The 27,537-nt window shown below is 36.2% G+C and overlaps 1 long non-coding RNA gene across 1 annotated transcript in view; it reads right to left on the reverse strand.

The window, feature by feature from the left end:
* The window catches only part of LOC126930117 (uncharacterized), a 108,991-nt gene that overhangs the window by 33,257 nt on the left and 48,197 nt on the right, over positions 1-27,537 (reverse strand). The gene's annotated exons all lie outside the window — the stretch shown is intronic.

The following is a 27,537-nucleotide window of genomic DNA, read 5'->3' on the forward strand; positions in this document are numbered from 1 at the left end:
TTGAAAATGAAAGTATGGGGAAAAAAATTCTGTGCAAATAGTAACCAGAAGAGAGCAAGTGTGGCTAGACTAACATCAGACAAAACAGACTTTAAATAAAAAACGATTATAAGAGATAAAAAGGACATTATAAATTAATAAAAGATTTAAGACAGTAAGAAGACAATTATAAACATTAACACACTAATAAGAGACTGTAAAATATATAAAGCAAAAATTGACAGAATTGAAAGAAGGAAATAGTTCTACAGTAATAATTGGAAACTCCAGTGCCTTACTCTCAATAATGGATAAAACGACCAAACAAAAAACAAGTAAGAAAATAGAGGACTTGTACAATACAATAAACCAACTAGATCTCACAGATATATATAGAATATCCTAAATTAAGAACAACAGAATACACATTATTCTCAATTGCACAGAGTAATTTTCCAGGACAGAGCATATATTAGGTCACAAATTACATCTCAATAGGCTTAGAAAGATAGATATCATACAAAGTATCTTCTCCAAATACAACAAGATAGTTAGAAATAAATAACACAAAGAAACTGGAAGATTAACAAATTCACAGAAATTGAACAATGCACTCTTAAATAACCAATGTATCAAAGAAGAAATCATAAAAGAAATTAGGAAATATGGGTAGCAGTAAAATATTGTTTATTACAAAATAGCTAGAAGAGAGGTTTTTGAATGTTCCTACCACAAAGAAATAATACATGCATGAGGTGATGGGTACATTAACCTGAATGGATCATTATACAACATATATATGTATTGAAACATAAAATTGTACCCCATAAGTAAATATAATTGCAAAGTGTCAATTGTTTAAAATTAATTTTACAAGAGATGTGTCTAAATTCATAAAATGAAAAAAAAAACAAAATTTATGAGATATAGCAAAAGCAGTCCTAAAATGCACATTTTAATGTAAATAAACATTTACATTAAAAAAAAAAAGAGGCAGGTGGATCACTTGAGCTCAGGAGTTTGAGACCAACCTGGACAACATGGCAAAACCCTGTCTCTCCCAAAAATACAAAACTAGCCAGGCGTGGTGGTGTGACCATGCCTGTAGTCCCAGCTATTTAGGAGGCTGACATAGAAAGGATTGCTTGAGCCTGGGAGGTGGAGGTTGCAGTGCGCTGAGATCACTCCACTACACTCCAGCCTTGGTGACAAAACAGAAAACCAATAATCAAGAAAGATCTCAAATGAACAAACTAAGTTGACAACTTAAGGTACTAAAAAAAAGGAGAAACTAAACCCAAAGCTAGCAGAAGGAGGGAAATAATAAAGATTACAGCAGAAATAAATAAAATGGAGAATAGAAAAACACTGAATAAAATGAATAAAGCCAAAAGTCAGCTCTTCAAAAGAGTCAACAAAAATTGGCTAAGCTTTAACTAGATTAACTAAGGAAAAAAATGCTAAACTCAGAAATATAAGAGATTATAAGAGAGTACTATGAACAGTTATATGCCAACAAATTGGATAACTTAGATAAAATAAACAACTTCCTAGAAACACAGTACCTACCAAGACCAAATCATGAAGAAATCAAAAATCTGAACAGTCCTATGACTAATAAGAAAATTGAATCAGTAATTTTAAAAAAATCCTGACAAAGAAAAGTCCTGGACCTGATGGCCTCACTGGTATGAATTCCACCAAACATTCAAAGAAAACAACTAACATCAATTCTGTTCAATATTTAATCAAAAACTGAAGAAGAGAGGACACTTCCTAACTCATTCATGAGGCCAGTATGGCCCTTGATGCCAAGTTAAAGACAATACAAGAAAGTAAAACTGTAGAACAATATCCCTTATGAACACTGATGCAAAAATTCTCAACAAAATGCTAGCAAATAAAACTCAGCAGTATATTAAAATGATTATAAACCATAACTAAGGGTTTGTTTTTTTTTTAGTGCAAGGATGGTTCAACATATAAAAATCAGACAATGTAATACACATCAGCGGAATGAAGGAAAATAAACCGCATGATCATCTGATATATAATATTTTGTGATCCTAAATTTCTCAAAATTGAGTCACTTATGATAAGTGACTCAGCCTAAAGTGAAATTACTGACCCCTCTAAGTGATATGCACATGTATGGTAGACTAAGGTTCTAAGATAACATTTGCTGTGGACAGACACCCCCAAGGCTTGACAAGAAAGCAAGGCAACTGAGATCATGGCTATGGAAATTCCTGCAGAAGGCCATAAAAACTTCACATAAATTGACCATGGCCTAGACACCTGCAGAAGCTCTTGGTTGGGGTAGAATTGTGAAGCCTCTTTTCTATGGGCAGCAGCTGCTGGAAGTTCTGCTGAGCACTTGCATCCTTGCATCCTCAGGCTACTCCCTGTGATTGGTTCTCCCCCTCTCTTATTACCACCTATGTGTGTTGAACATAAATTTGCATGTTTGTTGACTTCTGATAGCCTCATAATGAACTGTGAATTCAAAAGCATTTAACTGGCCATGGAGTCATTATAAAACCTCTGGCCCTGTGGGTCAGAATTAGCACAGCTAGGCTGATTTGAACCTGACAAACTATCATCTCATTTGATGCAAAAAAAAAAAAAAAAAAAAAAATTAACAAAATGTAACACCCTCCCCTGATAAAAACATGAAACAAAATAGGAATATAACAAAACTACCTCAATATATTAAAAATAATATGTAAAAACCCACAGCAAACATGATGAAAGTTTGAGAAGTTTTCCTTTAAAATCAGAGACAAGGAAGAATGTCTGCTTTCCCCACTTCTATCCATAATAGTACTGGAAGTCCAACTCAAAGCAACTAACTAGATTCATGCAATACATGAATTTAAAACCCATAATGTTGTCCCAGGCAGCTAAACACAAAATAATAAACATTATATTATTCATTCTATATGTTGTTTAACAAAAGAAAAAAATACATAAAAAGCAAATATATAGAGAGAGTTTGAAGTTAGGAAAGTGGCTACTTTGGGGAAGGATGGAGAGGTAGCAGTTGAAGTTGGCACGGGTTTTTGGTAGCGGGCGCCTTTTTACAGTGCTGGCAATGGTAAATTTTCTAACCTAAAAGTGGCTACTTGGGTGTATACTTGGTGCTAATTCATTGAGGTGTATATTTACATTGTCTAACACTTCTTTAGGTGTACTCTACTGCTAAATTAAAAAGAAAATATACTAACTGCAAAAAAAATTACAAATATCTAGTGACAAAATTGGTAACACAGGTAAACTGCCTAAATGAAATGAACTATAAAACGAAGTCTAAATAAGTTGAGAGATGACCTAAGTTTCAGAATACATAAAGGCATTCTACAAATGACGAAAAACAACTAAAAAGGAAAAACGTTCATAAACAGTGGCCAAAAAGATGAATCAGCAATTCACAAGAGAAACAACAAAATGGATAGAAACATTTATTTAACAGCTGTCACCCACACTCCGAAGTCACAAAACTCAGGGAAAAGCAAGTTAAAACAACAGAAACATATTTTATTAATCGTATTTGGAGATTTTTATAAAATACCTATAGTATTCAGATCTAGTTACATGAGGAAACTTTTTTTAACCACATTGGTCATGGGAGAATGTGTAACTAAAACTTATCTTCAAATAATGTGGCATCATCTAGTATAATTAAAGTTCCATAAGTCTTTTATTTGACTCTACTGAAATGACAGCATTATATATAAAAATACACATAAAAGATTTTTGTTTCTTTGCACCATTGCTTATAATGACAAGCACTGGGAACAATCTGAGTGTCCATTATTAATAGAATTTTTTTTGTCTATTCATCTGAAGGGTTGTCCATGATACATTACAAAGTGAGACTATAAAATTGCAAAAAAAAAAAAAAAAAAAAAAAAAAATCATGGTAGTATATTGGTTCTGTAAAAAAACATTGCCACACAGCCCCATTTATCTGTATAATGATTTGCAAAAGACACGAATCTGTTATTCTCAGGCGTACTGGAGTGGAGGACGCTGGGAGTCAGCCGGAGAGATTTTTTTTTAACTTGTTTTCTTCCTCTTCGTTTCATTTGTTACAATGAGCAAGTGTTTACATTTCTTAAATCCAAGAGTATTTAACAAGAAAAATGTTTACTTCATGGATCAAATAGATAGCACTTTTCTTTCTTTTCCATGCAACCTCATTCTTTCAGCTTCACTGATTTAGAGTTCCTGATACCAGTTGTTTCTTGTCTACTTCATTAACTTCCCTTGAAACCGATCTAACCATGCCAGCTTTTCTTTTCTTATAATAGGTATTTACATCCTACAACTATTTAAGACATGTTAAGATGGCTCTGCAGCCCATGTTTAAAGGGAATTCTGGTAAATCCTTGCCACTTACAACACTTTTATCTGCTAATTTGCTGTAGTTCATTGCTCTACTTTTGTATACTTAAATATTTCATCTAGGTTCTTTATGCTTTGCCAGCACCCAAAGGCACACTTTTCCCTTGATGCATTCCAGTTTCCACAGTACTGTTTGCTGACTTGATTCTCTAAGAGACAGTCCATTTATTGAATCACAAAGATTCTAGATTTAACCCAAGATAAATGTTGAATATTGCTTGGGGTCCTGGAAAACATTAGATGCTCTGTGAACGAGTGGCCCTACCTCCAAGTTAAAAGCAGCCTGTTTGAACTTTCAAATACACATTCCACTTCAGTGTACTCTGTCACCATAAGATTTCTATACCCTGGGCTCACCTTGACAACCTAAATCTTATTCTTACTGGATCAGCTGCTTTCCTCTGAGAATTCAAGTAGAACACAGGCTCTGAGATCACCCATTTTTCTCTTTCCGAAAGCGGTATTATTACTTTCTTTCTATTTTTTTTTTTCTTTCCAGCTTTTATTTTAGGTTAAAAGGGTACATGTACAGGTTTGTTACACGGATAAACTGCATGTCATAGGGGTTTGATGTACATACTATTTTGTCACCAAGCTAGTGAGCATAATACCCAATAGGTAGTTGTTAAATCCTAACCCTCCTTCCACCCTCCACACTCAAAGAGGCCCCAGTTTCTATTGTTCCCTTCTTTGTGTCCCTGGGTACTCAATGTTTAGCTCCCACTTATAAGTAAGAACATGCACTATTGGGTTTTCTGTTCCTGTGTTAATTCACTTTGGATTATGGCCTCCAGCTCCATCCATGTTGCTGCAAAGGTCACAATCTCATTTTTTAATACCCGCATCATATTCCATGGTGTATATATACCACATTTTCTTTATCCAGTCCACCATTAATGGGCATCTAGGTCGATTCCTAGATGTCTTTGCTATTGTGAATAGTGCTTCAGTGAAGATACTTGCAAATGTGTCTTTATGGTAGAATGATTTATATTCCTTTGAGTATATACCCAGTAAGAGAATTGCTGGGTTGAATGGTAGTTCTATTTTAAGTCCTTTGAGAAATCTCCATACTGCATTCCACAGCAGCTAAACTAGTTTGCATTCCCACCAGCAGCGTATAAATTTTCCCTTTCTTATGCCACCTCACCAGTGTCTATTATTTTTTGACTTTTTAATAATAGCCATTCTGACTGGTGAGAGATGGTATCTCATTGTGGTTTTGATTTCCATTTCCCTAATGATTAGTGATGTTTAATATTTTTTCATATTCTGTTGGCCATATGTATGTCATCTTTTGAGAAGTGGTTGTTCATGTCCCTTGCCCATTTCTTAATGGGGTTGTTCATTTTTTGTTTGTTAATCTGTTTAAGTTCCTTAAGATTCTAGATATTAGACTTTTGTCAGATGCATAGTTTTCAAATATTTTCTAACATTTTGTAGGCTGTCTGTTTTGCTCCTTTGATAGTTTGTTTGGCTATGCATAGCTCTTTAGTTTAATTAGGCCCCACTTGTCAATTTTGGTTTTGTTTGCAATCGCTTTTGGCATCTTCATTATGAAATCTTTGCCAGTTCCTATGTCCAGAATGGTATTTCCTGGGTTTTCTTCTAGGGTCTTTATAGTTTGCAGTTTTAGGTTTTACATTTAACTCTTTTATCCATCTTGAGTTGATTTTTGTATATGGCAAAAGGTAGGGGTCCAGTTTCAATCTTCTACAAATGGCTAGCCAGCTACCCCAGCACCAATTATCGAATTGGATTTCCTTTCCCTGTTGCTTCCTTTTGTAAGCATTGTTGAAGATCAGATGGTTTTGTCAAAGATCAACAGCTGTATTTCTAGATTCTCTAATGTGCTCCATTGATCTATGTGTCTGTTACTGTAGTCCTGTAGTATAGTTTGAAGTTGGGTACTGTGATGCCTCCAGTTTTGATCTTTTTGCTTAGCATTGCTTTGGCTATTTGGGCTCTTCTTTGGTTCCAAATAAGTTCTATGTATTTTTTTCTAATTCTGTGAAAAATGTCATTGGTAGTTTAATAGAAATAGCATTGAATCTGTAAATTGCTTTGGGCAGTATGGTCATTTTAACAATACTGGTTCTTGCTACCCATAAGCATGGAATGTTTTTTCCTTTGTGTTGTCTCTAATTTCTTACAGTAGTGTTTTGTAATTCCCATTGTAGAGGTCTTTCACCTCCTTGGTTAGCTGTATCCATAAATATTTTTGTTTGTGGGTTTTGTGAATGGGATTGCATTCTTGATTTGGCTCTCAACTTGGATGTTATTTGTGTTAGAAATGCTACTGATTTTTGTACATTGATTTTGTATCCTGAAACTTAGCTAAAGTTGTTTATTAGATCTAAGAGCCTTTGGGTAGAGATTATGGGTTATTTTTTGGTATAGTATCATACCGTCTGTGAAGACAAATAGTTTTACTTCGTCTCTTCCTATTTGAGTGTCTTTTATTTTCTTCTCTTCCCTGATACTCTGGCTAGTGCTTCCAGTACTATGCTGAATAAGTATGGTGAGAGTGGACTTCCTTGTCATGTTCTGGTTCTCAAGAAGAATGTTGTCACCTTTTAACCATTAACTATGATGCTGGCTGTGGGTTTGTCATAGATAGCTCTTACTACAATGGCTAGTTTGCTGAGGGTTTTTAACATGCAGGAATGTTAAATATTATCAAAAGCATTTTCTGCATCTATTGAGATTATCATGTAGTTTTTGTTTTTAAGTCTGTTTATGGAATGAGTTACATTTATTGATTTGTATACACTGAACTAACCTTGCACCCAAGGAATGAAGCCTACTTAATCACGGTGGATTGGTTTTTTGATGAACTGCTTGATTTGGTTTGCTAGTATTTTATTGAGAATTTTTGCCTCTATGTTAATCAGGAATATTGGTCTGAAGCTTTTTTTCCCTCATTGTTTCTGTGCTAGGTTTTGGTATCACAATGATGCTGGCTTCATAGAATGAGTTAGAGAGGAAGCCCTCCTCCTCAATTTTTTGGAATAGTTTCAGTAAGATTGGTACTAGCTCTTCTTTATACATCTGGTAAAATTTGTCTGTGAATCCATCTGGTTCAGGGTTTGTTTTTGTTTGTTTGTTTTTATTTTTAATTAGTAGCTTTTTAAATTACTGATTCAATATCAGAGCTCATTATTCATCTGTTCTTGTATTCAATTTCTTCCTGGTTCAATCTCAAGAGGTGAAATATTTCCAAGAATTTATCTATTTCATTTAAGTTTTCTAGTTTGTGGGCATGGAGGTGTTGGTAATAGTCTCTGAGTGTTTTTTTCTATTTATTCGGGGTCAGTGAGTATGTCTTTTGTCATTTCTGATTGTGTTTATTTGGATCTTCCCCCCTTTTCTTTGTTAGTATAGCTAATGGTCTATCAATCTTTTTTTTCTTTCAAAGAACCAACTTTTGGTTTCACTGAACTTCTGTATGGTTTTTCTTATCTCTGTTTCATTAAGTTCAGATCTGATTTGGATATTTATTTTCTTCTGCTACCTTTGACGTTGGTTTGCTCTTGTTTTTGAAGTTCCTTGAGGTATGATGATAGGTCACTAATCTGAATTCTTTCTAACTTTTTGATGTCGTTGTTTACCACTATAAACTTTTCTCTTGGGGGAAAGGTCAAGATGGCTGAGTAGAAACAGCTCTGGTCTGCAGCTCCCACTGAGAAGAATGAAAACGGTGAGTGACTTCTGCATTTTCAACTAAGGTACCCAAGTTCTCTCATTGAGACTGACTAGGTGGTTGGCATGACCCAAGGAGAGTGAGGAAAAGCAGGCTGGAGTGACACCCCACCTGGGAGCTGCGGGAGATAAAAAAGAGCTCCCTCCCCCAGCCAAGGGAGGCAGTGAGTGATTGTGCTACCCCACCGGGGAAACCATGATTCCCACAGATCTTTGCAACCCGTGGATCAGGAGATCCCCCTGTAAGCCCTCATTACCAGGGCCTTGGGTCCCAAGCACAGAGCTGTGCAGACTCACAGCAGCCACTCAGGTCACTGGCAAATCTGGCAGGCACTGAGAATGCAGGGATTTTTGTAGACTTTAGCTCCAGGAACTCCAGTGAGACCGTAGATCCATCCACTCCTGTAGGATGAGGGCTGAAGACAGGGAGCCAAGCTGCCTCATTCAGTTGGCCCCACTCCAACAGAAGCCCTCAAGCTAAGACCCACTGGCTTGGAATCCCCACTGGGCAGTGCAGCAGGCTGTAGACTGTTTAAGACAACTGAGTTTATGCTGGGAGGAAAAGCCACCATCACTGTGGCTCCATTCAGCCATTTTCCCATGCTAGTGCCAGCTAAACTGGGTGGTTTGGTCTGGGAGGAATTCCACACAGTGCAGCACAGTGACTATGACAGATCGTGTCCAGACTGCCTCTTTAAGTGGGACCCCAACCTATCCCCTCTCACTGGGCAGGGTCTCCTTGCAGGAATTTCAGCATCTCCAGCCAGGAGTTTAAGGACAGAACTCTCATCTCCTTGGGATAAGCCCCTAAGGGGAAGGGGCAGCCAGGGTATCTGGGAATCAGCAGTCTTAGTCTTTTCTTTCTGCTGGCTCTGGAGATTCAGGGCAGTCCAAAAGAGGAGGATTCCCCCCAATTCAGCATACATGCTCTGCCAAAGGACAGCCAGACTACTTATTTAAGTGGGTCTCTGATCCCACTTCTCCTGACTGTATGAGACTTCCCAATAAGGGTTTCCAGGCACCTTATACAGGAGTATTCCTTCTGGCATCAAGTTGGTGCCCCTCTGGGATGATGGAGCTCCCAGAGGAAGGAGCATACAGCCATCTTTGCTGTTCTGCAGCATCCAGTGGTGATACCTCCAGGTGTAGGAGGGACCCAGGTGAATAAAGTCTGGAGTGGACCACCCCAGAAAACTGTAATGGCCCTATGGAAGAGGAGTCTGACTGCTAAAAGAAAAACAGGAAGCAAAAAAACAAAATCAACAGAAATAGCCCCACAAAAATCCCAGCTGAAGGTTAACAGCCTCAAAGGTTGAAGGGAGATAAACCCAAGAAGACGAGAAAGAATCAATGCAAAAACACTGAAACCTCAAAAAGCCAGAGTGCCTCTTCTTCTTCAAATGATTATAACACCTCTCCAGCAAGGGAAGAGATCTGGGCTGAGGCTGAGATGGATGAATTGACAGAAGGAGGCTACAGGAGGTGGGCAATAGTGGACTTTTCTGAGCTAAAGGAGTATGTTCTAACCCAATGCAAAGAAACTAAGAACCATGACAAAACATCACAGGAACTGTTAACCAGAATAACCAATTTAGAGAGGAACATCAATGACCCGATGGAGCTGAAAGTGCAGGTTTGTTCACAATGCAAATACAAGTGTCAGTAGCTGAATACACCAAGCAAAAGAAAGAATATAAAAGCTTGAAGATTATCTTAGTGAAATAAGGCAGGCAGACAAGATTAGAGAAAAAATAATGAAAAGGAACTAACAAAACCTTCAAGAACTATGGGATTATGTTAAAAGACCAAACCTACAACTGATTGGGGTACCTAAAATAGATGAGGAGAATGAAACCAAGTTGGAAAACATACTTCAGGATATCATCCAGGAGAATATCTCTAACCTAACAAGACAGGCCAACATTCAAATTTGGAAAATCCAGGGAACCACAGTAAGATACTCCATGAGAAGATCAACTCCAAGACACATAATCATCAGATTCTCCAAGGTCAAAATGAAGGAAAAAATGTTAAGGGCAGCCAGAGAAAAAGGCCAGGTCACCTACAAGGGGATGCCCATCAGATTAACAGCAAAATTCTCAGTGAAAACACTACAAGCAAGAAGAGATTGGGGCCCAATAATCAACATTCTTAAATAAAAGAATTTCCAACACAGGAGTTTGTATCTGGCCAAACTAATCTTCACAAGTGAAATCCTTTTCAGACAAGCAAATTCTGAGGGAATTCATCACCACCAGGCCTGCCTTGCAAAATTTCCTGAAGAAAACACTGAATATGGAAAGGAAAAACTGTTACCAGCCACAACAAAAATACACTGAAGTACACAGACCAATGACATTATAAAGAAACTACATAAATAAATCTGCAAAATAACCAGCCAGCATCATGATGACAGGATGAAATTCACACATAACACTATTAACCTTAAATGTAAATGGACTAAATACCCCTAAGTAAAAGACACAGAACGGAAAGCTGGATAGAGTCAGGACCCATTGGTGTGTTGTATTTGAGAGACCCATCTCACATGCAAAAACACATAAAGACTCAAAATAAGGGGATGGAGACAAATTTACCAAGCAAATGGAAAACAGATAAAAGCAGGGACTGCAATCTTAGTTTCTAAAAAAAAAAAAAAAAAAAAAAAAAAAAGACTTTAAACGAACAAAGATTTAAAAAGACAAAGAAGGGCATTACATAATTGTAAAACATTTAATTAAACAAGAACTAACTACCCTAAATACATATACACCCAATACAAAAGCACCCAGATTCATAAAACAAATTATTTGAGATCTGAAAAAAGACTTAGACTCCCACACAATAAAAGTGGGAGACCTTAACATTCCACTGACAATATTAGAAACATCAAGGCATTTTTTTTCTGTTATGAAGACATTTTTACTTTAAGTTCTGGGATACATTTGCAGAAGATGCAGGTTTGTTATATAGGTATACATGTGCCATGATTGTTTGCTGTACCTATCAACCCATCACCTAGGTTTAAGCCCTGCGTGCCTTAGGTATTTGTCCTAATGCTCTCCATCCCATTGCCACCGACCCTCCAACAGGTCCCCATGTATGATGTTCCCCTCTCTGTGTCCATATGTTCTCATTGTTCAACTCCCACTTGTGAGTGAGAACATGCGGTGTTTGGTTTTCTGTTCCTGTATTAGTTTGCTGAGAATGATGGCTTCCACCTCCATCCCTGTCACTGCAAACGACATGGACATGAACTCATTCTTTCTTATGGCTGCATAGTATTCCAAGGTGTCCAAGGTGTATATGTGACGCATTTTTTTTTTTTTTCAAGACGGAGTCTCACTCTGTCACCAGGGTGGATTGCAGGGCATGATCTCGGCTCACTGCAACCTTTGCCTCCTGGGTTCAAGTGATTCTCATGCCTCAGCCTCCCAAATAGCTGGAATTACAGGTACGCACCACCATACCCAACTAATTTTGTATTTTTAGTAGAGACGGGGTTTCACCGTGTTGGCCAGGATGGCCAGGATGGTCTCGATCTCCTAACATCATGATCCACCCACCTCAACCTCCCAAAGTGCTAGGATTACAGATGTGAGCCACTGCACCCAACCCACATTTTCTTTATTTAGTCTATCATTGATGGGAATTTGGGTTGTTTCCAAGTCTTTTTTTTTTTTTTTTGAGACAGAATCTCGCTCTGTTGCCCAGATTTTCATGTATCCTCCAGTTTTCATATATGTAGTTTGCCAGTGCCTCTTACACTTTACTGTGTAAAAATATTACCTAGAGATCGTATTAAAATGCAGATTATAATTCAGAAAGTCTGCAGTTCAACTTGTCTGTGTGCATTTTTTAAAAGCACTAAAGTGATGTTAATAATGCAAATCAAGGAAACACACTTTGAATAGCAATGTAGAAGGCTATTTAATCTCACAGTATTAGAGGGATGATGAAGGTGAACAGCCCTATGACATAGTCCAGAGTCACTGTGACATACTAGACATTACAGCAAGAGATTGGTTTGAAATTTGGATAGGAGGTGTCCTATTCTATTCAGCTTGCTATTTTTTAAAGGCCATAAACTAAGTAGTCTATAAACGATAGAAATGTATTTCTCACAGATTTGGGGGCTATGAATTCCAAGACTGAGGTGCCAGAAGATTCAGCATCTGATTATGGCCCACTTTCTTACTCATAGATGGTGCCTTCTAGCTGTTTCCTCAAATGTCAGAAAGGAGGGGTGAGGGGAGGTCTCTCTGGGACCTCTTTTGTAAAGACACTAATCCTATTCATGAGGCCTCCGTACCCATGACCTAATCACCTCCCAAAGGCCCCACTTTCTAATTACATCACCTTGAGGGTTAGGATTGCAACACATGAATTTTAGGACACCACACAATGTATACCATAGCAGGGGCATATTAATTTGAGGTAATAACATGACAAGGGAGTCCCCCACAAAAAAAAAAAAAAAAAAAAAAAAAAAAAAAAAAAAACCTGGTAAGAGATATCCAAGGACAGACTGGAAAAAGCTTCAGATAATTTGTAATTGAAAAAAGTTCAGGGTATATAGAAAACAGGGACAATTTTTTAAATGAAAACATCAAGACAGAGAGTGCAGTGCACAAAATTTGGAGAAGAATAAAGTTGAGCAAACTTCTCAATAATAAATCAAAATGAGTAGAGACAGATGCAGCTGGGTCAGTTTCAAGGGCTCAGAATGAAAGGGGAACTTTAAAAACTGAATGGTAACATCTGTACGATGCAAAGACCCAAAAACTATTAAAAGGAAGAGAGACAGGATGAAAAGTTTTCTCAAGTGAGAAGTAAAATTAAGACATTTTCTGGTGGTGGCAAGACAAAAAGTAGAAGGAAAACAGTCATTATGGAGGTTGCAAGTTATCTCTTTGGAAATGGGAACCCTTGCTCAGTAGAGCAGACAGAATAGGAAAGTTCATCAGAATTCAGTGGGAAGGAAAGAAGAAACGGGTGGAGCTATCTAGAGAAGTAATTAAGAAAAAGGCTATATAAAATAAGTGAATGCCTGCTGTGTTTTGAACTAAAGCAACCAGAGAAATCAATGTAGGAGGTGAGGAGCAACAGATCCTGAGTCAAAGGAGAAATGGAGAAACAGAAGAAAAGCATCACAAGAGAAAGAGAAATAGCATTTAAAGGGTGTCTTTATAAATTATAATTTATAAATTATAAAATTTAAAATATAAATTATAAATTATCACATTGATAATTTTTTTTATGATTTACTATGAAGAAGAAAAAAGATGACATCATTTCAAGCACTGACAAATTCTAACTAACTATGAAATACTAAAAAGAAGGATTGAATTACAAGAATAAATTATTTTTTAAAGTTGGAAGTAGCAACATAAGTAATGAACATAGTAAAATAAAGTGGCAGGGTAAACAGTGAAGACCAATGACCAACTAGTCGGAAAGTATCATATAGAGAGCAGAGCAAAGGACAAGGAGGATGCAGATGTAGAAATAAGAACTCCACTCATCTGGGGAAAGATAGAAAGTGTCCACTTCTCTATGGCACACCCAGTTTGGCTTCATCATTTCTCTAAGACCTTGTTTTTTTCATCATTGCCAACAGAATACTAAGATTTTTTTCTTTACTCCTTTTCCTCCAGGTTCTCATAGATAATTTATTAAGCAATCTGATAACTAAATTTGAGTTATGAAAGTCATGCTTAATAGTATTTTCTATTTCATTTTTTCCAGATATGTTGGTAAGACCAGTTCATATTTGTTTCCAAGTCATAAAAACCAAGTCATGTTTACAGGGTCATGAAGGAGATAACTTCATTTTGAGAGTATTTTCAGTTGTGTGTGCTCTCTGAAAAGAAGATTAATCCTATGTGATAGGCACCAGTATAATTTTTAAACATCTAATTGGGCTTGGTCCATATCCAATTCTGCCATTACTCAATGTTCTCAAATTTATTTCAGAGTTTATCAGAGGAAGGGAGGGGAAATTATCCAAAAGCAAATGACTACTGGAATCATTACTGATTATGTTGTATCTCATTAAAGAAATGTTTGAGTAATGCAGAAAAGTAGGTCAGAAGTATAATGGCTGTCATGTTTAGGACAGGAAGCAAGATGATCAAGCATGGGTATAATTTTAAAAGTAATAATTTTAGCAGAATGTAGGCATGGAAATAGCTGGTATCTTTTACAATAGTCATTATAGTAGATATCACAATGATATTAGTGCTCAAGACATTTTTGAAACACTTTCAGAAAATTTTCATCAGGATCAGTTCACAAGTCACGCAAAAGATATTCTTCCCATAAAATCACGATTGCCTAAATATTTGCATATTCTCACCATAGCATCTCAATCTTTATTTTTAAAAATAAACAAATAAAAATGCTTATTGTTGAAAGTGCACCCGAGTAAACACAGGTGAAGGGATCAATTTGAAGTGTCAGAATAAAAGCCTAAGTAACATTGAACAGAGTTTTTAATGTGAATTGCTTTAAGGACCACCTTTCTTAACTTCCTACTGGTAGTGCTGTCTATTGCAAGACTTTTACAAGGCAAGAAAGAAAAAAAAACTTGATTCATGATTTATTTGAAATAAACAAAATAATATATTTCCTTGGTCATGCAAAGGAAATATTCCGCAAAATATTTTGAAACAACGTATTAATTTAATGCACTGACTCGTCAAAACAGAAAGTTGTATAGTAAACTACATTTCTGACAATTTTAAACAGTTGTTGTTCAAGCTTCAAATCATAATATGTTTCCCTCTCAGCATGAACAAAATGGAATTTTTGTATACGCTTATCACTCTGATGCCCACTATAGTAGAATTTGGATATAATGTTGCATGTCTATTATTGTGTTAATTAACATAATATTTTTTGTGTTATTTCTTTCCAGTGTGAATCAAAACCATTTGATATGAAATTATTTGCCTTTACATAAGAAGTATTGATCATAACCACATGTGTAAATGATTACATCTTTACTATAAAACTGTAATTACAAATTTCCTGACTGATTAAAAATTATCACAAGCTCAAATTAAGAAGATGTCAATAAAATATTTATTCAATACATTCACTTTAAATATTTATATGATATGTCCTTCTGACTTGTATTATACAGTTAAGAATTTTTTGGCAATTGTTTTGGGACAAGCCAAGGAGAAATGGAATACTACTAGGTTTTTAACAAAACTGCTGTCTTTGTATTTCATCTACAAACACAGAGTCTATGTAATATTCATCCCTGGGAGAGAAGTTAACATCCCGTAGAAGAGAAAAATATTTAAGTCTTTAATTCATCTTGAGTAGATTTTTGTATATGGCATAAGGAAGGGATCCAGTTTCAATCTTCTGCATATGGCTAGCCAGTCATCCAAGCACCATTTATTGAATAGGGAGTCCTTTCCCCATTGCTTGCTTTTATCACCTTTGTTGAAGATAAGATAATTATAGGTGTGCAGGCTCATTTCTGGGCCTAAAACCCAAACTATAAAAACCCTGGAAGACAACTTATGTAAAACCATTCTGGACATAGGAACAGGCAAAGATTTTATGATGAAGATGCCAAAAGCAATTGTAACAAAAACAAAAATTGATAAATGGGATCTAATTAAACTAAGGAACTTCTGCACAGCAAATAAACTATCAACAAAGTAGACAGATAACCTACAGAATGGGTGAAAATTTTTGCAAATTATGTATCTGACAAAGATCTAATATCCAGCATTTATAAGGAACTTACACAAATTTCAAGGAAAAACAAAAACAAAAAAAACCCCCCACTAAAAAGCAGACAAAGAACATTCTTCTTCTTTTCCAAAAGAAGAAATATATGTGGCAACAAATATATGGGAAAAAACCCCTCACCATCACTGATCATTAGAGAAATGGAAATCAAGTTCATAATTAGATACCATCTAATGCTAGTCAGAATTGCTATTATTAAAAAGTCAAAAAGTAATACATGCTGGTGAGATTGCAGAGAAAAAGGAATACTTATGCCTACTGGTAGGAGTGTAAATTAGTTCAAACATTGTGGAAAACAATGTGGCAATTCCTCAAAGACCTAAAAACCAGAAATACCATTTGACTCAGCAATCCTATTATTGGAAATATAAATTATTCTATCACAAAGACACATGAGTGCATATATTCATTGTAGCACTATTCACAATAGGAGAGACATGGAATCAACCTAAATGCCCATCAGCAGTGATAGACTGGAAATAGAAAATGTGGTACATACACATCATGGAATACTATGCAGCCATAAAAAAAGATCATGTCCTTTACAGGAACATGGATGGTACTGTAGACCAATTATCCTTAGCAAACTAATATGGGAACAGAAAACCAAATACTGAATGTTCTCACTTATAAGTGAGAGCTAAATAATGAGAATTCATGGACACCTAGAGGGGAACAACACATACTAAGCTCTATCAGAGGATGGAAAGTGGGAGGAGAGAAAGGATCAGGAAAAATAACTAATGGGTACTAGGCTCAATACCTGGGTGATGAAATAATCTGTACAACAAACCCCCATGACATGAGTTTACCTAAATAACAAACCTGCACACGTACCACTGAATTTCAAATAATGTTTTTTTAAAAGGTGAGATGAATAGATCTGGGTGTGCGTGTATAATTTGGAGGAATGAAAAAGGTATGTCCTGTCTTTTTGAGGAGGTGATGTAGCAACGTGGTTGACTACTGGTTTTTGATTTACAGACCTGGTATCAGGCCAACACTTTCCCACTGAGGAGCACTGTGGCTTTGAGAAAGTTATTTAAACTCTTTCAGCCTTGTTTCTCAAATATCAAATATGGGCAATAGCGCCTTCCTCAAATTGTCATGATAAGTAATTATTAAGATAATACATGAAAAATGCCCACCATAGTACTATGTCTTACCTTTAGTAGAGGCCACAAAAAAACTAATTTCAGGACTTACTGAGGGAGGGGAGAAAATAGTCCCACACACCCTTGTCTCTATTCCTACCTTGGCGAAAAGTGGCATATGGTTATAAAGACCAAACATTACTATGAAAGGATTCATTCCTTCAACAGAAAACAATTAAGGTGAGGTTTAGACTCCATATAAAGGAGGGGTCAGATTGCATTTTATTTAGAAAATAATAAAGGATTTGAAGCAGTCAAGTGGCATGCTATGTTTGTAATTATTTTGGTTTCTATGTGTAGAAATATTTGAAGGACAGCAAGACTGGAAAGAGGAAGGTAAGTTAGGAAACTACCACAGTTGCTGAGGCGAATGATGAAGGCAGTCAGCAGGAAGAGACAAAGGTAGACTGGAACATGTTCTGGATGTAGAGTTGACAGAAGTTACCGGCGATACAATATGAGAAGAAACATGTGCATGTTCCAGGATAATTCCTGAATTTTTAGTGTGATCCACTGGAACAGATAATGATTCTATTTAATAAAAATGGAAGTGACAGAGAGAAGCAAGTTGAGGAAGAAATTAATTAATACGAAGTTTGAGATGCTTACTGGGCACCCAAAGCTGTCAAGAAGATAGTTGAACATACATTTAGGAGGGGGGACAAGTTGTAAATAAGAACAATGGAGTCATCCAAATATAGTTGGCCTTTTCAATCATTAAAAAGTCAGGAAACAACAGGTGCTGGAGAGGATGTGGAGAAATAGGAACACTTTTACACTGTTGGTGGGATTATAAACTAGTTCAACCATTATGGAAAACAGTATGACGATTCCTCAAGGATCTAGAGCTAGAAGTACCATATGACCCAGCCATTCCATTACTGGGTATATACCCAAAGGATTATAAATCATGCTGCTATAAAGACACATGCACACATATGTTTATTGCGGCACTATTCACAATAGCAAAGACTTGGAATCAACCCAAATGTCCATCAGTGACAGACTGGATTAAGAAAATGTGGCACATATATACCATGGAATACTATGCAGCCATAAAAAAGGATGAGTTTGTGTCCTTTGTAGGGACATGGATGCAGCTGGAAACCATCATTCTCAGCAAACTATCGCAAGAACAGAAAACCAAACACCGCATGTTCTCACTCATAGGTGGGAACTGAACAATGAGATCACTAGGACTCGGGAAGGGGAACATCACACACCGGGGCCTATCATGGGGAGAGGGGAGGAGGGAAGGATTGCATTGGGAGTTATACCTGATGTAAATGACAAGTTGATGGGTGCTGATGAGTTGATTGGGTGCAGCACACCAACATGGCACAAGTATACATATGTAACAAACCTGCACGTTATACACATGTACCCTAGAACTTAAAGTATAATAATAATAATAATTTTATATATATATGTGTGTATATATATAATTGGCCTTTTAAAGCCACTCAATTACTTGCGCTAAACCAGGAAGCATAGAAGCAAATAGGAAATTCAGAAGGCTCAAACGTTTAGAGGTTGACAAGTTAAGAAAGGGCCAACAGAGGAAATGAGAGAGAAAGTGGCTGGCAGAATAGGAAAGACAGAAGGGCGAGTGGTGTCACCGAAAGCCAGAGAGGAAAGTACCTCTTAAAATAGGGAATGGACATTAGCCTCAGTGCCATGAAAGGGCAATAAATGAGATGGTATGAGAGAAAGCACCTATTGCACTTCCACACATGTAGCAGGGATTCAATAAATGTTACTTCCCTTAACTTTCTGTTTGCTTTCTAAGAGGTTAGCAGTGTTTATTGGTAAAGAGTGTAGGCATAGGAGCTGATCTGCCTGAGTTCAAATTCTTCCTCTGCCATTCCATAACTGTGTGATCTTAGGTGAGTCATTTAACTTCTCAGTACCTTAGTTTCTCTATTTTATTTTATTTTCATTTTGGGGGGATGCAGTCTCCCTCTGTCACCCAGGTTGGAGTGCAATGACATCATCTCGGCTCACTGCAACCTTGGCTCACTGAACCCTCAACTGGGTTCAAGCAATTCTCATGCCTCAGCCTCCTGAGTATCTGGAATTATGGGCACACACCACCATGCCTGGCTAATTTTTGTATTTTTAGTAGAGATGAGGTTTCACCATGTTGACCAGGCTCGTCTCAAACTCCTGACTTCAAGTGATCCTCCCTCTTTGGCCTCCCAAAGTGCTGGGATTACAGCGTAAGCCACCACACCCATCCAGTTTCTATATTTTAAAATGGAGGCACCGATACTGCTTAATTCACAGGGATGCAGCTAACACGTTGCAGTAATCAGTCATGTTAATTACTCTGTCCTTTCACATTTTTTTTTAAGTATACAATAATAGGTATAATTTTTTTCCAATTTTCATAATTTTTACTTGGCTGAGTGTCCTAATTATATTTTCATGGCCAGTGAGATAATAAACAAAGCCCGCCCTTTCTTTTCACATTGTAGAGATATCCACTTTTTAAACATTTTTAATTGACATATACTAATTCTATATTTTTATGGGGCACAATGAGATATTTTGATGTATATGCATAGAGTGTATACTGTAGAATATTACAATTAAATTAAGCTAACATAGCTATCACTTCACCTATTTTTTATTTGTAGTGAGAACACTTAAAATCTACTCTTTGAGCAATTTTGAAATATACAGTATATCACTATTAAGTATAGACATCATGCTGTTCAATAGATCACTGAAACTTATTCCTCCTCTCAAACTGAAGCCTTGTACGCTTTAGTCAACATCTCTCCTTCCTCTATTTTCCCACTGGCTCTCCCATTCCCCAGCCCGTGGTAACCACCATTCTACTGTACTTCCACGAATTTGAATATTTTAGATTACACATGTAAGCGAGATCATGTAGTATTTGTCTTCCCATGCCTGGATTATTTCACTTAGCATAATGTTTTCTAGTTCATCAGTGTTGAAAGAAATGACAGAATTTCCTCCTTTTTTAAGGCTATATAGTGTTCCATATTGTACATAGTGTACATATATAACACATTTTCTTTATCATTTCATCGATTGATGGACACTGAGATTTCTTTCCCATCTTGGCTATTGTGAACAATGCAGCAATGAACATGGGAGTACAGATATCTTTTCAACATACTGATATTGATCCCCTTGAATAAACAGCCAGAAGTGGGATTGCTGTATCATATGATAATTCAATTTTCATTTTTTTCAAAATCCTGTTTTTCATTATGGTTGTACTAAGTTATATTCCCACTAACCATTTACCAGGATTCATTTCTACACGTCTTAACATTTATCTTTTATTTTCTGAATAACAGCCATTCTAATAAGTGTTAGGTATATTCCATTGCGGTTTAATTTGCATTTTTCTGATGATTAGAGATGTTGAGCATTTTTTCATATATCTAGTCACCTTTTACATTTCTTCATTTAAGCAATGTCTGTTGAGGTTTGTCTTAATCCATTTGTGCTGACATAATAAAATACTACAGACTTGATCATTTATAAATAACAGTAATTTGTTTTTCACAGTTCTGGAGCTATGAAGGTCCAAGATCAAAGCATCAACAAGTTCCGTGCCTGGTGAGGGCTGCCATCTGCTTCCAAGATGGCACATTATTGCTGTGTCCTCACATAGTGGAAAGTAAAAGGCAAAAGGGCTGAATGCTGAATAAGCCTCTTTTTAAGGGCCTTAGTCCCATTCAGAAGAGAGACGGCCTCATGACTAATCATCTACAGGCCACACCACTTAATACTATCACACTGGTGGTTGTTTCAGCACATGAGTTTTGGGGGACAGCCAGATCACAGCAAAGTTCTTTGCCCATGTTTTAATTAATTGGGTTGTTTTCCTGTTACTGAATTGTTTAAGTTTCATATATTTTGGATATTTGCCCCTTATCAGCTATATGGTTTGCAACTATTTTCTTTTAGTCTGTAATTTTTCTTTTAACTCTCTTTTGTTGTTGATTTTTGTTGTTGTTGTTGCTTGTTTTGTTTTTCCTGTAAAGTTTTTCTAGTTTGATGAAATTTCATTTGTCTATTATTGCTTTTGTTGACTGTGCTTTTGGGGTATTATCAAAGAAATCATTGCCTAGAACAATGTTGTGGAGCTTTTCCCCTAACAATTCTAGGTCTTAAATTTCTTTCTTTAATCCATCTTGAGTTTACTTTTGTCTTCAGAGTGAAATAAAAATCTAACATTATTCTGCATTTGGATATCTACTTGTAAAGAATACAGTTATTTTTATTGTCTGGAGTCCTGACAAGAAACAGAACTCACTTCAGACGGTTCAAATGAAAAACAAAACAAACATTAATGTACTGTACTTTCTGAGGTATAGGAACAGCAAAAGGAGTAAATCAGGGATGGTGGAGCATGCAGAGACTAGCAACAGTCAAAAGTAATTTCCTCTCATAGGACCAAAGAGGCATGAGGAAGAAATGGTTTTACCAGCATTCACTGAGGATTAGAATTGCAAAAATGTTGCTTTCTAGTGGGAAAAAGGAATAAAAGGTATTAACAAGGACAAGGTAATGTACAACTTCCTCTCCTCCCACCTTCCTATCTCAGTGCACTAGGACCACTGGCTGGTTAGAAGCAGAAGCCAACTGGCAAAGAAATTACAGTGAGGCAGTTTGCAGAAATTAGCTAAGGCCCAGATGGAGCGGAGCATGGTGGAGCATAGACTAAGGGAACAAAGAAAGACCATGGATGCTTTGATATTCTCTAGTGTCATGTTCATACTCAAGTTCCAGTAAATAATACCCAGATACAAGTGATTCTTCCAAGTGCCAATATGCTCCTTTCATGCTGGTAGCCTACTACAGGCAACACCACCAGCTTCTAAGCTGTGCTTTATGTCATCAAGATTTTTACAGTCATTAACCTACATGGTGTCTCCTTAGCACTTTGCTTCTAACTAAAATATATATATTGATATATGTTATATATATTCAGTTGCCAAAGTGTTTACAAATCATTAAAGTTACGTGCATGATCCAAACTCTTCTGCAGAATAAGCCAAAAATCTTGTTTGTGTTCAAGATCTGGACAGAATTCCTTGATTTGACTACATCCCACAAGAATGCTTTCATTCCTGCTTTTTACGGGAAACTTTTAAACTGTTGACACCACAGATTTTAAAAAATAAACAGATGGGCATAGCTTCATGACTTCATTTTATACTGTGAATATAAATATTCAGAGAGATAAAAGACAATGTCTCTATTTTTTAATGTTTATAAATTTAAAAATTTACAATGTCATTTTATCCATCTATACTTTGCTTGGCTTTTGTCCCTTAATAGATCTATAACTGGGTGGGGAAGTTGTTTAATCATAAGTCATTCTAGGTAAATTAGAGATTTAAAAAAACAAAAATGAAAGAACTAAAAAAAAGAAAAACCCTGATGTCAAGATAACTAAAAATGTGAGATTAGTAAAATTGGTCACAGTCACGGCAGAATGAACATAAATACTTTTCAATAATTTTTTATTTAAAAAAAAAAAAAACTTTTCTCACTTTACAGGGGAAAAAGGGAGTATTTGGCATAGAGTAGTAACTGGATGTTATTCAGAGAAGAGTTTTTTTTCAGAACTTGGTACCTTTTCTAATCTGAACAGGTTCAAGCTACAGCAAAATTACAGTTTCCCAGTCTTCCTTTAATTTACAATTTTTGTTGAAAAGGAACCTCAGAAGATACTGACTTCGTACTCCTAAATTTGAGACAGGGCAGGTTAGAAATCTTTGCAATTCAACTAATATCAGTAACCTAACAGTGATGAACAAAATTTCTATGTAGATGGAAAATTTTAAGCTAGTAAACCCTATGTTGTCATTTCAAATTGAGATGGATTTTTACACATTTTTTTTGTTCTAAATGGATAATTACCATCACCAAATGGATGGTAATTATCAATTCCATTTTGTCCAACATGGAATCAGAAAAAAGAAAAGACTTTTCATGATGTATCAATAAATAATGATTACGTATCAGCTGAGTGCAAAATCATGTGGTCAAAATTAATAAACACAAATAATTTATGTCTTCATTTTCTATGTATCAGATTTTGTTGTTGTTCAAGAGCAATTTGTCCAAAATTTGTTTCCACATAATTTGATTACATTTATATTTTAGGGAGAATTCTTATAGTCTGGTTGGTGCTTTGCTGATGTCAAAGACATGTAATAAGCAAGTCATACACTTTGGGATCTCACAATTTCTCTATAGAGAGTGGAGCCCTACAAGGGATAAATAATGAGACGAATAGTACTATAACGCTGAGCAACAGGTGTGATAAGTATACATAGACTAGTGTGAGCCCACATATTCAGTAAAGTTTCATGGATCTGAGACTTCAGATGACCCCACAATGAGACTGAGTGAGCCAGTATACAGACTACATAAGTAAAAATTTTTAAGAAAATTTTCTAAGGTGATGATCTGACAACTTTGGTTTCTAAAATATTTTTAAAGTAGTAACTCAGATTTAGAATCTGTTTCTTGTACACACAATTTTCTTTGAATACTAAGAGCCACACATCTCAGTGTGATCAAGATACCTACTTTTTCAAAAATGTGAAACTGGCTACTTAAAATATGTGATGTGGTTTGAGAGAGAGAGAGAGACCTGTGAGTTGGAAGCTTGGTCTAGAGAAAGTCTGCTCTGTATCCCTTCTCTCTATGGAAAGATTCTCAAGCCACAGAACAAATACGAATAATTCCAGCTGAAATAACTACAAATAGCATTCTAATTATGCATCCAATTTCTACGCAAATATTATTTAAGAATATTGCAGTATTTTCTAATGCTATCTAACATAGATTGGGATACATTTTAATAGTAGAAATTTACTCTTCAGCTGAAGAAGTAAGTATTTTCTCTCACTTTTATAGCCAGTATCAGAATTTGTTTATTTTGTAAAATTTCCAGGTCTAGCCTTTTTAGCAGTTATAAAAATCCTCAAGAAAATGACACATTTTATCTTTAACCAAAATATTTTGTTTTCCAAAACTGTTCTCACTAGTGATAACATATTATAGCAAGTAATATTTTGATCAAAGCTTTGTCACATAACCTATTGGAAAAAAAAAATTACCAACTACTATGTTTTTCTTACTAGACACTTAAAGAAAACTGAGAAAAATAGAATATCAACAGTATAGTTTTCTTTTTTATTTTCCACCTAATTTTTCAGATGAGAGCATTAAAGTCCAGTATAATAAAGTCATTTGCCCAAAGCCACACAGCTAGAAAATATTTTCTTATGAAGAAGTCCATTTGTTTCACTATACTGGGAAGTATATGTTCATCGAATACATAAATGCACTTTTGTTATACAAGAATAGTACATTTGAAATGCATGAATAGAGCTTTTGTGTATGAGAACCTTTCAATTCTAAGATGCTAGAGGAAATCCTTAAAAGAGAGGAGCAAATGAACTGTAGATATAAAGGACAAAATTCTCCAAATTAAAATTGATGGATTGGTACTATCATTCTACTTAATTTCTATAAGTTTGGCTTTTTAAGATTCTACATATAATATGCTATTTGTCTTTCTGTGCCTGGTTTATTTCACATAACATAATGTCCTCTAGGTTCACTTATACTGTCACAAATGACAGAATTTCCTGTTTCAGGAAGGCTGAATAGTATTCCATTGTGTATATATACCACATTTTAAAAAACTTATTCATCTTTTGATGGACATTTAAATTGTTTCCATCTGTGGCTGCGGGAGGAGGTGGTCAGGGAAAGGGGAGAGGTTGGTCGACAGGTATAAAGTTAGTTAGATAGAAGAAATAAATTCAGGTGTTCTATTGCACAGCAAAGATGACTATAAAAAGACATTAACCTGATAATTTTCTATGGCTGGTTGTAAATTTTCTTATGAACCCAAACAAATTATGAAACAAATATTTTTAGCTATTACACACTGGATTAGCCTATCACACTATGTAACTCACCTTGTATTATACTACTCTCTTTATACTCTCTACAATTAATGATCAATCTGTAACACCGCTGTCCAAGAGAACTTTCAGTAATGATGGGAAGTTCTACAAGCATACCTTGGAGATATTGTAATTTTCATTTTAAAGCACATATTACAGGAAAGCAAGATGGACAATTTTTTCAGTTTTCCAGTGCATATACAAGTTTTTTGTATACTATAGTATAGTCTATTAAGTATGAGTAGCACTATTTCTAAAAAATGTACATACGTTAATTTTAAAACACTGTATTGCTTAAAAATAATCATCTGAGCCTTCAGCGAATCATAAACTATTTGCCAGTGGAGGATCTTGCCTCAGTGTTGATGGCTGCTAATTAATCAGGGTGGTGGTTGATGAAGGTTGACATGCCTGTAGAAATTTCTTAAAATAAGACAGCAATGAAGTTTGCTCCATTGATTGACTCTTCCTGTCCCAAAAGATTTATCTAGCATGCGATGCAGTTTGACAGCATTTTACCCACAGTAGAACTTACTTCAAAACTGGAGTCAATACTCTCAGACCCTGCTGCTGCTTTTTCAATTACGTTTATGTCATATTCTAAGTCTCCTGTTCAACAACATTCATAGCATCTTCACCAGGAGTAGATTCCATCTCAAGAAGCCACTTTCTTTGAACATCCACAAAAAGTAACTTCTCATTTGTTAGTTTTATTATGAGATTGCAGCAATTCAGTCACATCTTCAGGCTCTACTTTTAATCCTAAATATCTTGTTATTTCTACCACATCTCTAATTAACCTCCTCCAATGAAATCTTGGAACTCCTCAAAGTTATCCATGACAGATGGATGAATAAACTCCTGTTAATCTTGACATTTCGAATTATGAATGTTCTGAAAGGTATCTAGAATGATGAGTCCTTTCCAGAAGGTTTTCAATTTATTTTTCCCAGATCCATCAGAGGAATCAGTTGATGGCATCAATGGCCTTACAAAATGTGTTTCTTAAATGATAAGACTTGAAAGTCACAATTACTCCTTGATCCATAAGCTACAGAATGAATGTTGTGTTAGCAGGGGTAAAAACAACATCAATCTCCTTGTACATCTTCATCAGAGCTCTTGAGTAACTAGGTGCATTGTCAATGAACAATAATATTTTTAAATGAATCTTTTTTTACTGAGCAATAGATCTCAACAGTGGGATTAAATATTCAGGAAACCATGCTGAAAACAGATGTACTGCCATCCAGGCTGTGTTGTTCCATTTACAGAACACAGGCAGAGCCAATTTAACATAATTCTTAAGGGCCCAAAGATTTTTGGAATGGCAAATTAGCATTGGCTTTAAATTAAAATCGTTTAAGATACATTATCTCCTAACAAGAGACTAAGCCTGTCCCTCGTAGATTTTAACTATGCATTGACTTCTCCTCTCTTGCTATGCAAGTCCTATACAGCATTTCTTCCAATAGAAAACATTCATCTTCATTGAGAATCTGTTGTTTAACGTAGCCACCTTCGTGGATTATTTTAGCTTGATCTTCTGGATAAGCTGCTTTGGCACTGTGGCTTCACTTTGTACTTTTATGTTATGGAGATGGTTGCTTTCCTTAAAGTTCATGAACCAACCTCTGCTAGATTCAAACTTTTCTGCTACAACTTCCTTACCTCTCCCAGCCTTCACAGAATTGAAGAGAGTGTGTACCTTGCTCTAGATTAGGGAGCAAGGGAATGACGTGGCTGGTTTAATTTTCTATCCAGACCACTCAAATCTTTCCCATACTAGCAATAAGGCTGTTTCACTTTCTCATATTTCTGTGTTCACTGGAGTAGCACTTTTATTGATTGACTGATTGTTTTTGAGATGGAGTCTCACTCTGTCACCCAGGCTGGAGTACAATAGTGCCATCTTGGCTCACTACAACCTCCGCTTCCTGGGTTCAAGCAATTCTCCTGCCTCAGCCTCCCAAGTAACTTGGATTGCAGGCGCACACTGACACACTCAGCTAATTTGTTTTTATATTTTAGTAGAGGTGGGGTTTCACTGTTTTGCCCAGGCTGGTCTCGAACTCCTGAGCTCAGGCAATCCACTTGCCTCGGCCTCCCAAAGTGCTAGGATTACAGGCGTGAGCCACCACGCCTGACCTGGAGTAGCACTTTTAATCTTCAAGAACTTTTCTTTTGCATTCACAATTGGGCTAACTATTCGGCACAAAAGGCCTAGCTTTCAGCCTATCTTGGCTTTCAACATGCCCTCCTCACTAAGCTTAATCATTTCCAACTCTTGATTAAAAGTGAGAGACATGTGACTTTTCCTTTCACTTAATCAGTTTAGAGGCCATTTTAGAGTTATTAGTTGGCCTAATTTCAATATTGTTGTGTCTCAGAGAAGGGGGGGGTGCGGTGCAGAGGCAAGGAGAGGGAGAGAAATTAAGGAGAGGAAGAAAGATGAAGGAAGAGTCAGTTAGTGGAGCTATGGTAACATGTACAATATTTACCTTTTAAGTTCACTGTTTTATATGAGTGTGGTTCATGGCACTCCA

Source organism: Macaca thibetana, chromosome 11 (assembly GCF_024542745.1).
Source record: "Macaca thibetana thibetana isolate TM-01 chromosome 11, ASM2454274v1, whole genome shotgun sequence".
Lineage (NCBI taxonomy): Eukaryota > Metazoa > Chordata > Mammalia > Primates > Cercopithecidae > Macaca > Macaca thibetana.